Raw genomic sequence first — 13324 nt, 5'->3', positions numbered from 1 at the left:
TGCATAGACACAGCACCGAGAGCTTCATCCATCTCCCTCATTTCTAACTAGTGCCAGGCTTTCCACCACATCCTGAGCTCAACAGTGACAACTTTGACTTTGTTCTAGGAGGGAAGTGGTTTAGCATAAGGGCTAACCTACCTGCTCCCCCAACACAGAAGTGAGGGGGAAAGTCACACACACACACCCCTCAAGGTTGAGATAAAGAGATAAGAGCTTAATGTAACATACCATAATAACCTTAGTTACCTTAACTAATGATTTAATTAATCTAATAATACAATGCAGAAGCAGCACAGTGAAATACAGTGAAAAAACCCACAGTATAAAACAGAAACCCAAAACCCAACTCCCACCTGTTCTGCTGCTATGCCTGTAGAAAAGAGCCAACATCCAAGAACCTGCAAACCAGAAGCAGCAACTGGAACAGGAAGCCTACCATGCTGCAATCTGAACTTCAAGCCCCATAATACTTTGCTCCAGTTATGACTTTCATTTTTTGAAGCTGGCATGACTGCAGCATGGTATGAATAACAGCAGTAGATTCAACTCAATCCATGACAGAAGCGAACTGAATTTTTCTGCATGTCAAGACTATGCAGTGGCTTGTAGAGCATGTCACATCCTCCCTCAAAACTGTGCCAATGGTGTTAGAGCAAATAAAACCACAACTGCTGACAAAAAGGAAGAAAGGTGGGCAAGGTTTGGTAGTGCAAAATGTGGATTGCTCAGCCTCGGTTGTGCCATGGTGTGTTTGGTGCTGCACAAACCACAGAGGGATCACTCAGAGGAGTTTTCTGTGATCACAGGGACGGAGTCATGGCTGCACCACCCTGACACTTGGCCCCACCTTGGCAGAGAGAGGTGAAAAGCAGGGTGCTGGGTTTTGCTCTTGGCAGTCATGTGAAGACCAGGACGGCAGTAAGGTCTAGGTTGGCAGGGCACAAGTACCCTGATAACTGTTGCCCTCTGAAATCTTTACATTGCCCTCTCCTGCCTCTGCATGTACTGGATTTCATCTCCTTCTAACAGGGCAGAGAAAAAAAGCAGAGTCTTAAGTCTGGTACCATGATTTGCTTCCATTTCTGCAAGATTTACTAGAATGGAAGTAAGAGGCTGACTTTCAAACACAGGAGGAAAGTGTTTCTCAACATTTTTATTTTATGCTCTGAATAATGATTTTGTGCTTTAATTCACTTCTACCAGCACTAGAGCACTGCAGAAGAAAGGAAGCAGAGATGAACATTAAAGGAGTGTGACATGTTCTCTGCAAGGGAGAAGAGAAGATGTGAAAGGGGACGTGATGGCTTGTTGTCCTTTGCTGTCACTCACATATGTGCACATGCATGAACACAACCATTGGTCTCAGTGCATGTGGACAGGTTACAATTACAGCATGCTCTGGAGTGACACAGTGGCACATGGAGATAAGTAAATACTTTTTCCAAGTTCAAAGAAAGTGACTTTTGTCTCCCAAGGTCCAGTTCTGCCTTACTGATTTTTGATGCTGGAGTAGACAGAAGCTGTGATGGCTCTGGCAGGCTTGAGTGCATGCCTCTTTACCATGTCTTTGCACCCACTTCTGCAAGAGCCCTGGTGTGGTGGTTTGAGGCTATGCCTTTAAAATTTAATTACAGATTTCAAGCAGAAAACTACAAAACCATAAATAAATTACTATTGGGTGTGAAAAGCAAATCAAAAGATTACTTTAAACAAATTAATTGGATAAATGTCTGGAATAAAATGAGCTGTACCATAACAATTCTTCCCTTTTCTCTTCTGATCTTGACTGTTTTGCTTCACTCAGGAGAGATCATCTCTGTGCTTTGGCTGGCCTTGGCTAAGTCTAACCCACTGCTTCTCTCTCCACTCCTTTCTCCCTTGGGACAGGGAGGTAGGGGGAAGCAGTGGAATGGCTTCCCTGGTCTCTTGACCCAGGGCAGGGGGGTGGTGTTGGTGTTGTGTTCTTTGCATAAATACCTGTATAATATTTTGAACATAGTCATTGCATTCCATTGCAGAGCGTAGATTTTGCTTGTAAGTACAGCTTTGTTTGCTTCCAACAGAGTTGGCAAAGTTAATGTTGGGGGTGAATCTTCAACCCACCACACCTGGAGAGGAGGAGCAAAATCCACCAGCATATGTGAGCAATTCATTGTGTCCCTGTCACCACTTCAAATCAAATGAAACTCTACAAAAAAGAAAATGGCCTTTGTACAGCAGCATTTGTTACACTACTGTAATTAGCGCTCCATTACAGCCCTGCACACTGAAAGGTTTCAAAACAGGGCTATACAAATCCCTTTGGCCTGACAAAGGAATAAATGGTAGTGAACGATCCCTTTGGAAAGGGCTGCAGGAAAACAGGACTGACAGATGGCTCTCAGGGCTGAGTGCTTTGGGCATACTCAAATTACACACCCAAGTTACTTAACTGCAAGGGTGATGGTCAGCTAGGGTGTGAGCAAGAGTTGTTCCCACTGACATCCTTGACAGCTGCTTGTGCTCCTGTGGCTTTGGGATGGGGGTTCTGGAACCATTTTCTACTGGTCTCCAGTTTTCCACAGGGATTACATATTTAGTGAAATAAAGGACAAACCTCTAGGAATTATTTAAAATAGCATCATTAAATTCACTCTGGTCAACCAGAAGATGTGCTGGATGTTTTTCAGCTTTGTGAGTGACTGTTTTCAGAGCTTAATACAAGCTATGGCTTAAACAGTTCACTCTGAACAAAGCAACATCATGATTTCCATACTGGCCAGATGCAGACCCTGCAGAAAGGTCTAATCATGTCACCATCACCACATACACAAAGTGTTGTACAGCTCACTGTTAATGATGAGCATTACTGTGAAAGTCAGATTAATCACTAGTCACCACAATTCTGTGATTTTCAAGGGAAATCCCAGGTTGTGTCTCCATGATTCTCTGCCTTAAATATGTGTGTGGTTTCAACTATTTCAGCTGCTTCAGTGGGTGCTGGAAAAGAGAGACTTCTTTCCAAATCAAGTTACTTGATTCAGGAGTCTGACAACCTCCAGTATCTTTGTTGCAGGACTCCTAACAGAGTGACCTGTCCTTTGAGGACTTCCAAGGCTGGGACTGATTACACCAGTGCTTACACCAACCACAGCTAGAACAAAACCTGTCTGTCTTTGTTCTTACCTCATGGCCTTTTTGCTTTTAAGACTTAATGATCCTCTCATTATTATCTACCACTGAGGCCAATGCATTTCACTTAATGGATTCAGATACCAGTGAAATATTTGCCTTTGAATATCTTTTACTAATGTCCTGCTCACTATCATGCTGTTTCTGTGGACTCAGTACATAAAGCCTAAGGACTGTTATCCAGGGATACTGTTCTAGGTAAGTTTATAATGTATAACTCTAGACAGGACTGCTAATTCTATTACAGAAATATTTTAAGTCATTTGAAGTCCCTTCCAACCCTGACAATTCTATGATTCTGTGATTCTGGAGGAGCCATCAACTCTCTTCCTACCTAGCCGGGGGGCCACCAGGCCCCCCGGCCTTTGTTGTCACCACCACCATCACCCAGTGTGCACCATAGGCACTCACCAGTGATGAGAGGAGGATCCCTCAGCCCAGACGGGCTCAGCTTGGGGCTGCTGCCTTTCCTGGTGGGGATTAAAAGGGGAGTGGGTGGGGAGGGCCAAGTGGCCACACCTGGGGTGGGAGGAGAGTCAAACAGAACTCAGGTGCTCTGGGGTTTGATGGGAAAGAAGGGGGAAATGGGGCAGGTGAGGGACTTTAAAGGTATCAGGTAATGATAGGACTTGGGGGAATGGGAAAAAATTAGAAATGGGTAGATTCAGTTTGGATGTTAGGAAGAAATTCTTCACCATGTGGGTGGTGAGACACTGGAATGGTTTGCCCAGGGAAGTGGTAGAAGCCTCATCCCTGCAGGTTTTTAAGGCCAAGCTGGATGTGGCTCTGGGCAACCTGATATAGTGGGAGGTGTCCCTGTCCATGGTAGGGGGGTTGGAACTAGATGATCCTTGAGGTCCCTTCCAACCCTAACAATTCTATGATTCTATGATTATACATTAAAGAGTTTGGGGCAAATCAACCAAAGAGAGTGACCGGGTTCAGATGCTTGCCCTGACCGCAGCTCGGTTATAAACCTTTGTCTGCTTCTCATGAATAAGGCCCCTCTGCCGTCACCAAACACCTATCCTTGTGGCAGCAGCGCATTGAGCAAATTAACTCCACACCAATGAGCCTCTGCAGACAGTCATTGACACAATAGATTAGAGCAGTTTCAGTAGATTTATGGATTTAGGGTTTATGGAGTCATTGATATGTCAATTAAGCGCTGACTGTCGGAGCCTAACTCTTCAAATGGAGTCATTATAATCTCTATACACATATAATGATTCCAGTGACAACGTCTTCTGTGAAACCTCAAAAGCACTTATTAAAAAAAAAGGGGAAAAAAAAAAAGGTACAGAAATACCTATTTAAATAAAGTGCTAGCTTTAAGGTTTTCCTAGACACCAAAGGTAAGGAAAATTCAGCTTTCCAGAGGATGGATATTCAGGCTGCTTCTGAGATGTTCAGTAAAAGCTACTATCCCCTTTTGTGGTGCATTGCCGTGTGGGCAATAGGAAAAAGCCACAGACTCACTGTGTTGTGCAGGTAAGAGCTAGCCTGAGCCTTTTCCCTTTCCACCAAACCAAGTGGGTTAGCCCCCTTTTGCAGATACACCACTGGTTCCATCCCACTGAATCCCATGGAGTCACCCCATGGTGATGAGCCGTGGTGTCAGCCTAATGTTTTGGAAAAGTGTTGAGGGTGGAGGCACAATTATGTAAATAATCCATGATCAGTCATGCACAAAGTACTTCTGCTCTTTGAGGTCTGGTTTGGCAGCTCCTGTGATGAATGGGCTGATAACATCCTGCTTGGTAGGATAGCAGCTTCTTTGTGAAGTCAGTGAGCTGTGACATTTCAATCTCAAGTCTGCTCCTAGGGCTGAACTGATGGGCTCCATCCTGGTCTTGCTAATGCTCACTGCTGAAAGTCTTCAACATTTTTGTTATGCCAAGAAAGAAGAAAGCCATTGTGAGAGATCCTACTCACACAGGCCTATTTCAGACCTTTTCTGAGAGGAAAGGATGGAAAACTTTGATGCTTGTCCTTCAAAGGCACTAACAGCTCTCATGGAAAGCCCTCCTGGCCCATCATCCTGCATTGAAACGAGCACTCACATGTTTGTTTCCCAGAGTAATATTTACTAATCCCGGTTGTCCCCTCCCATGACTGTGTACAAACAGTGTAAGACATCATCACACACCCATCCCTGAGTCTGGAGCACCCTCCTCTCCCAGGCAATATTATTGTACTTTGCAGAAATCTATCTTCCAAATGCTTCAAATCAAGCCTGGGAACCAGCATTCCCCCTGCAAAAGCCAACCTCCAAATCACAGCCTGCTTCTTTCCTGATAGCAGACTTTTCATCTTAGTGCTCAACTTTCCCCTACCTATCCCCTACCCCCTAAAACCAAAAAGGAAAACATTGCAGGTGAAGCAATATTTCTCCTTTCACTGCAAACTGCCCTCAGGAGGCAATGGCTGCACAGGCAGATCCAGCCTCAGAGCATGCCTTTGCCTCATCCATCACTGATGATGCTGGTAAAAATATCAGGCCAGCTTCTACGCTGCAATAAATCATTGCAGCTCCAGGGTCTCCTCTGCCCACACAGGCTGAGACTTCAGGCCTACCACAGGGTGAGTGAAACCTGCAGAAACACAGCAGATTGCAGCACAACCTGTCAAGGCCATGCCAGTTGGGATGCTGAGGCTAAAAGTGGGGATCCAGCATGGCTTCCTGCAGGTGTATCAGAGCTCTGACCCCATGGCCACAGGAGTGTTTTTTCCTCCTGGAAGTCTGAGATGGTGAAAAACTTGGGGTTGTGAGTGGTTTGTGGGACCTGCCCCTGCACTTCACCCCCATGATGGAGCAGTGCACCTCTGGAGCTTTTTGCTATGCCCCATAGGTGTTACATGGAAGAAAAGAAACAGACAGTAAGACAATAAACAAGAGTAATAAACACAGAGAAGGGAAAAGAGAGCAAATAAACTCCAAGCTAAATATTCAAAAGGGTCAGCATGCAAAGCAGCAGTGTGAAAGCCTCACAGAGGTTAGTGGATACAGGGCTTTAGGGAGCTGCTGCCCAGCAACACCCCTGCAGATCTGGGCTGTGCATGTCCTTCCCACCATGGCCAAGGAAATCAGAAACCCCTTGAAATATTCTCATAGCAAGAGATCAACCAGCATATCTCATCTATTTGACCCTCTCAGAGAGGGCAAACTGAATACCTGCATTTCATAGACAGAGAAACTAAGGCAGAGGGCACAGCAACCTGCTCTGGAGGTTATACTGCTTTGTCTATTTCAGTTAAATCCAGATTAAGCCAAAGAAACAGCAAGACAAGCAAAAAGAGGGCCTAAGAAATGGGAAAGGAACCCAGCCCCAGAGGGAGGCAGGGAGGGTAGGAGAAAGGAGGACAATGCCTTCTCCTTAGCCACAGGCAGAGAGGTATCTCCCCCTGCACAAGGCAGACAGGACAGCAAGGCAGACAGGACAGGAACCCTGCACCTAAACCATTGCTCACAGATGGTTGTCCAAATCCATCCTGAAGATCTCAGGTGGTGCAGCTTCAACAGGCAGAAACTTCCCATTGCTGACAAAGGGCAAGTTATCCCCATCCTCTTTCCCACAGCCCTCTCCATAGCTGAAATGTGTGGCCCCTCTTAACTGAAACAATCACAATGTGTTCAATTTCTCTTCAAAGTCCTTGGTTTTTAGAACTCTTAAAAGCTGATGTGACCCCCTGTGTGACTGTGGCATTTTCTGCATCTCCTCCATCCCACTTCAACCGTATTTATAGCCATTTTTATGCACCTACAACTTAACAAAACTCCTTGCAAAAGCCACATGGAGAAGTGTGGAGGAATATCACTGGAGGACATCATTGCTGCAAGACTCAAAGCTCATCAAGGGTAACAAGAATTACATTAATCCTGCTTTCACAAGAAGCACCAAAGTGTGGGAGACTCCTGCAGCTTTAGTCAGTCCTTACTTTCAGCTGCACTAAGATGACCAGACATTTCACACTGACCAGACCCTTCTCTTCTAATAAACACCAATGGAAAAACTTTGTTTTGAGGTGGATCAGTTGCAGTGTTACTCACATTTCACCCCTGCTACACCCCTGAGTTCTTGTATGAACTGCACTGGAAGAAAGGGTAAACCAGCATGTCTTTGCAGCTTAGGCTGATTTTAGTGGGTTCCTGTGTGTGCTTCTGAAGTATGCCATGTACTCAGGGCTCTACCTGCAAGCTGGTATGCATCAACACAGCAAAAGCTGGAAAGAGTCCTGCCCCATGCAGGCCACGGTGAACAATTCTGCATGAGGATCCAGCAGGGACATCTCCACATATACATCCTCTGCAACGGAATGGGCCCCAGAGGTGGGCAAGCTGGGGCTATCCCATTCTTGGAGTGAGTGGCAGCTGTGCAAGAGCATATCATAGAATCATCGAATCAGTAAGGTTGGAAAAGACCTCAAAGATCACCAAGCCCACCCTGTCACTCAAGACCTCATGACTACTAAACCATGGCTTCAAGTGCCATGTCCAACCCCTTTTTGAACACCTTCAGGGATGGTGACTCCACTACCTCCCTGGGCAGCTCATGCCAATGGCTAACAACTCTCTCTGTGAAGAACTTTCTCCTCACCTCAAGCCATGGCCATGGCAACCAGGAGAAAACATTCTGGACTTGAGGATGAATTTGTTGCAACAAAGGAAAAAGCAGAATCCCTTTTCTCACAAACTGAGCATAATGAATACATAATAAGGCTGGGTCGCCGTGGAAACCCCTAAGGCCCTGAAGTTGTCGCTTTTTCATACAGTGCAAGGAAAGCCATGCATGCTCGAAAGTCTGAGAGGCAAGAAGCCTCCATTCCACCCTAGTTTTACCCTGGCTCTGCCAACACTTCCAGAAAAATCCAGGTCTTTAGGGACAGGAAGATTGTACATCATTCTTTAATCCTTACTTTAGGCCAGCAGCTCTGCATCCCCATCAGCCTGGCATCTGGATATCAGCAACTCCTTGCCACTAATTTCTATCAGTAATTGAACTAATCCTAAAAAGACAGAGAAAACCCTTTGACACTGCTGCATGATGACATTAGAGCCAGAAAAAGGAACTGAGGTCACACATCCAAGTTGTGGAGTACAAGTCTGATTTTCCTTTAAAGCCAGGCTGCAAATTTCTCATTGAATTTCATTAAATTTTGGGCTCCCCTGTTCAAGAGAGACAGAGATCTGCTGGAGAGTCCAAAGGAGAGCTACAAAGATGATTGCAGGACATGAACATCTCTCATGAACAAAGACTGAGAGAACTGGGGCTGTTCAGTCTTTAGAAGGCTGAGAGGGGATCTTATCAACTTCTGTAAGTGTCTGAGACATGGGTGAAGGTGATGGTCTCTTTTTGGTGGTGCTCAGTGAGAAGACAAGAAACAATGGGTATGAGCTGGAACACAGGAAGATCCACCTCAACACAAGGAGCCACTTCTTTATGGTAAGTGTGATGGAGCACCGGAAAATGCTGCCCAGAGAGCTTGTGGAGTTTCCTTCTAAGAAGACTTTCAAAACACATCTGGATGCATTCCTGTGCAGCCTGCCCTAGATGATCCTGCTTTGACAGGAAGGTTAGACTCAATGGTCTCTGGAGGTCCCTTCCAACCCTTAACATTTTGTGATTCTGTGAATGTAGCTTGCAAAAATTTGCTACTGTATTGCAGCAGCCATTTGCCAAGAAACACCTGAACACAGCTCTGAGGCACTGATGCTTTCACCTCTTACTTGTGATTAATCATCACATTTTTGCCTCCTTTTCTGTTTTCTCCTCCCTGTTTTGGTGATCCTGGTGGGAAGGTCCAAGATCAACTTGTCCACTAGCCTGCTGCTAGCTCAGGCTGAGAGCATCAATATTCAAATCCCCAGAGAGTGATTAATCTGTTCTCATGACTGTGCCTGGAGATTCAAAAGACAATCAAGCTGGTGCTGCTGGGTGGAAGGTAATTTCATGGTGCTTCCTCCAGATGGCCAGATCTTTTCAGGAGCATGTGTTCCCAGTGACAGCAGGGCTGAACAACCGTACAGAGCATGGCAGGAACAACGGCAGGGAGCACCGCATGAACAGCCGCACAGCTCAGCCAGGATGCTGTGAGGCTGTTGCTGCCTCAGTGGGCGGATTAGCAAAGGCTGAGCAGGAGACAATCCAAAGCATTGCTGGGGAAAAACAGTTGGAGGCCACCTACTGCAAGGATTGGCTTTTCTCTCCAGTTCACTCATTTGCTTCAAATTAAGAGCATGCTGGTGAGTTTTTCATCACAGGGCTGCACATTCCTGGAGGTAAAGGAGGAGCACTGTGGGCCTCTGATGCTTGGCAGGGCTGGCTTGGGGGGGCCCACAGCTCACTGGGGACAGAATGGTGTCCACCAGGTACCCACGACACTAAAGACCATGAGCTTTTTAGTGCAAAACTCTCTGAATACTGACCAGCTCCACTGTGGTACTGCTGAGAAAACATACTTGATACTGCAGGGCTGTTAAAGGTGGCGTGTGAAGGACCAGGATTCTTGAACGCTTTTCTCTGTGGGTGCTATGGAGAGTAGGCAGGGATAGATGTATTATAGTATTTTATCGAACTTCATCACAGGCAGTGTTTTGTTTTGTTTTGTTTTTCTTTAAAGCCCTCTCCTGGAGTAGGAGACCCTCAGGTTTCCTTTTTAAAGAAAATTAACCCTCACAACTAGCTTGAGGGTTATGGCCTTCTAGCAAAATTGAAGGGAGATGGTAAGCAACTGCACAAAATAGCAGATTTTTTAATTCTCATGGCCTTATGGGGCCAGACTCCTGAAGTCACCATTGCCCTGATGGCATTTCCAGAAGCAGATGGGATCCATGAGAGCTGGTGTTGGGAGAGAGTACTAGAAGGGGCAGTGGGGAGAGAGGTGACTCAACTGTGGGGTGCATAGCTCCCCTGGGACTTTGTTTATTAGCACCCCAGCGGCACTGGTACTGGCTGTGTTTTGGGGTAGCTGGCAGCTCCCATGGAGGTCCAGATCAGACCCCATCTACATTGGACTTGCTCCTGCTCTGGCTACACCTCAGCAGCAGCAAGCCTGTGAGGCAGAGGAGGGAATTACTGACCAGGATGGAAAGAAGTTTAGTTGGACTTTGTGTCTGAAGGGGCTTTCCACACCTCAGTGTGTGCCTGAGTCCCTCCCTTTGTCTCCACCGTCACCCTGCCAGAGCAGTAGAAGCCTTACTCATGGTTTTCCCCTGCATTGCAGGATGGTCTCTAGCTTAAACATGGCTTTGAAGAGCAAAAAGTTCATCACTGGGCCAGCTGGCTGAGGGAGGCTTTAGGCAGGACACCACCTGCAACACCCAGACCTAAATGACGATTTGCCCAGTCCCATCTCGCCATCAGGGTATTTTCCCACCTGTCTGCACTGTTGCTCCTTCTTTTTCAGTTGGTCTTAATTATTCCCACCCCCCACACTTTCCATTACCTGGATACAAAGTATCTCCTAGCCATAGGGAAGTTATGAACCTCTCTGTTGTGCTCTGTGCAGCACAAAGTCCAAATGCCACAGAACTTTATTGCATCAGTCCCCCGCTAAACCCTCTGATCTCCCCTATCACAATGACAGGTCACCTTCTGGCAGGCTTCTAAAGCAAGTGAATGTTTTTCATGGTATGGTGGCACTTCCTGATGTAGTCCTCTTGCTTTACACCAGGGTCTTGGCCACCTCAGACTGCCCAGTGTGCCCAGTCAGACATCCTGGCTCACAGTTTTCTGGGCACCAGATGCTCCCCAGGGTTCAATTGCTTATATCATTCAGAGACAAGCCAAGTGCCTGTTGTCATGTAAACTTTCCAGATCCCTTTTTTTCCTCCTTTGCTTTGAGCTCCCTACAAAGGGCACAAATACCCCAGAAATGGAGGGATCCAGGGCCAGAATCTCCATGGAAATAAGTGTCCCCAGGGCAAAGCATGGAGCGGGGAGGTGAATATATAAGTATATAACCACAAGACACAGCACTCCCTGTCCCTCACCCACACATGGCAATCATTACTGTAACCAGGCCACCTGTGACCTCTGGAAATGGGGCAGAAAGGGGTGAGTTGCAGCTGTTCTCACATGGCAGCACTGGGGCTACTTTTGAACCCCCCCACAGCCAGATGCCACCCCATTTCTGGGGCTGGATCAGGTGCCAAAAACTTTCTCCTCCTAGCTGCCCTGGCCCAGCTCAGCCCAGCAGCTCACCCCATTGTTGAGTCTCTGGTCTGCAGAGTAAATATTTAACCTTAAATTCTTGGCACTTGTTCAGCGTTTCTCCCCCACCTGTTCCTTTCTTCCAAAGTGCCCAGGTCTAATGAAAGTGAAACAGTGCTGCAGTCTCTTCTCGGAAGCAAACAGGCAAAGGCCTTGAGCAGGGGACACACACATCTTTTTTAGCACTTCCCACCACCCTTTTCCAGAGGACAAAGGAGGATGGAGAACAGTGTCGTTCCTGGAAGGAAGCGCTCAGTCAATACAGGTGTGTGGAATGGTCCTCTAGTCAGCTGAAGTGGACAAACTCATCATGACTTCTGGCCTTCAGAGCTGCTCACCCAACACCACAGCTCCCTGAGATTCCCTGCGGCACCAAGCCTCTGTCAGTTTCTGTGGATCGCGCCTGCATTATCCCAGCTTGCTGCAGAGAAGATCGGTTCAGTCGGTACCGGGGTGTGTATTCCTTCTCTTTCCCTGCCTGTGGGCTCACGTCTTTTTGTCCTTCTTCTCTGGCTCCCTCCGCTGCACAACTCAGCTCTTTAATAATTTCTGATGCTCCACTCTGGCCACAGTGCTCCTATGCAGGGTTTGAGCTAGTGACTCAGCCCACTTCCTACTGAAATCCCTGGAAAATTAGGTGCCCTTCTTTCCCTCCCATCCTCTGCATGGGCTGTGCAGGGTGAGCTCCTGAGCAAGGCAATGAATGATTAAATAGTCCCCTGAGAGGGTATGATGCAGGGTCTGAGCCCCACTGTGCAAGCAGCTCAGCAAACCCACGGGGAGATGCAGTCCCCACACTTCATAGCCTGTGAAGTAAACATGCACAAGGGAGCAAATCTCTGGCCAAACTCAGCTCAAGGGCGAGTGAGATCTGATTCCAGAGTGCCAACATGTCTGTTCACTGCAATCATATTTCAATCACTGGTTTCTGCGAGCTGGGCGTACTTGAGACAGGTAGCTCCTGTCCTGGGTATCCTCAAGCAAGAGCTGATTCTAATGATTTTAAATTATTTAAATTGATTGCTGAGCTGCCTTGAGCCTGCTGTGGGGAAATGTGACATTTCCCATCATCAGAGCTCTGCAATATACAACATTTCCATGAGTTGGTTGTGTTAGCTGGTGACCTGGTGAGAGCCCTTTGCAAGGCATGGAAGGCAAAGCCCCCATGCCAGCTCTCAGGGTAGGCTAGGGGCGAACTAGTCTGTCTGCAGCAGGGCAGGAGCTGAGCAAGTGCAGAGTTTGTGACTAGAGCCCAGAGCAATGACAGGAGCACTTCTGTTGAAATATGAAATCTTCTGCAGCATGCCCTGCAGCTCATGTAGGGGCTGTCTCGGCCCTCAAAATATCCATTCTCAGCATGCCAGGACAGAGTCCTCTGAGGCAGAATGAGTAGTGTGAACTCTTACTGTACTGTACAGCCTCCTGCACTGTAACCATGACAATTCAGAGTGCTGAGATTGCTGTGGGTTTGATGGTAGGGGCTAGAGCAGAGCTCAGTCACCCACCAGGGACCACTCACCCCTGGGACACCTGCCAGCAGCAGTAGGTCAGGTCTTGAGCAGGGCAGAAGCAGCAGCATGACTCAAAGTTGCCATATCTACATCAGAAAGTGGCAAGATCTCAGTGAGACTCAGGAAAGGTTATCATTCCTACATGGCTGAAAATCTGCCTAGCAGAAACAAAAGCCAAAATGTATCTTGTTACCAATCAAAACTCAATGTTTACACAATTTTCAACATCTCTGATGTTTAGTGATTCCTTGACACCGGAGAAAAGCTCTCACTTGCCTCATTTATGCATTAAGTAGAGCTTTCCAGAGCTAAAACCAGGCCAGAGCTTGGTGTCTGTGAGTAGAAACATTGTTTCAGGAGCTACAGGCTAGAACAAATTCCTCTGTCCTTGCATTAGGCCAGATTTTCAGCCCAGGGCTGACTTTG

This window comes from Dryobates pubescens, chromosome 5 (assembly GCF_014839835.1).
Source record: "Dryobates pubescens isolate bDryPub1 chromosome 5, bDryPub1.pri, whole genome shotgun sequence".
In the NCBI taxonomy this organism is placed as follows: Eukaryota; Metazoa; Chordata; class Aves; order Piciformes; family Picidae; genus Dryobates; species Dryobates pubescens.
The sequence above is the reverse complement of the archived record's forward strand: the minus strand, read 5'-3'. Positions refer to the sequence as shown.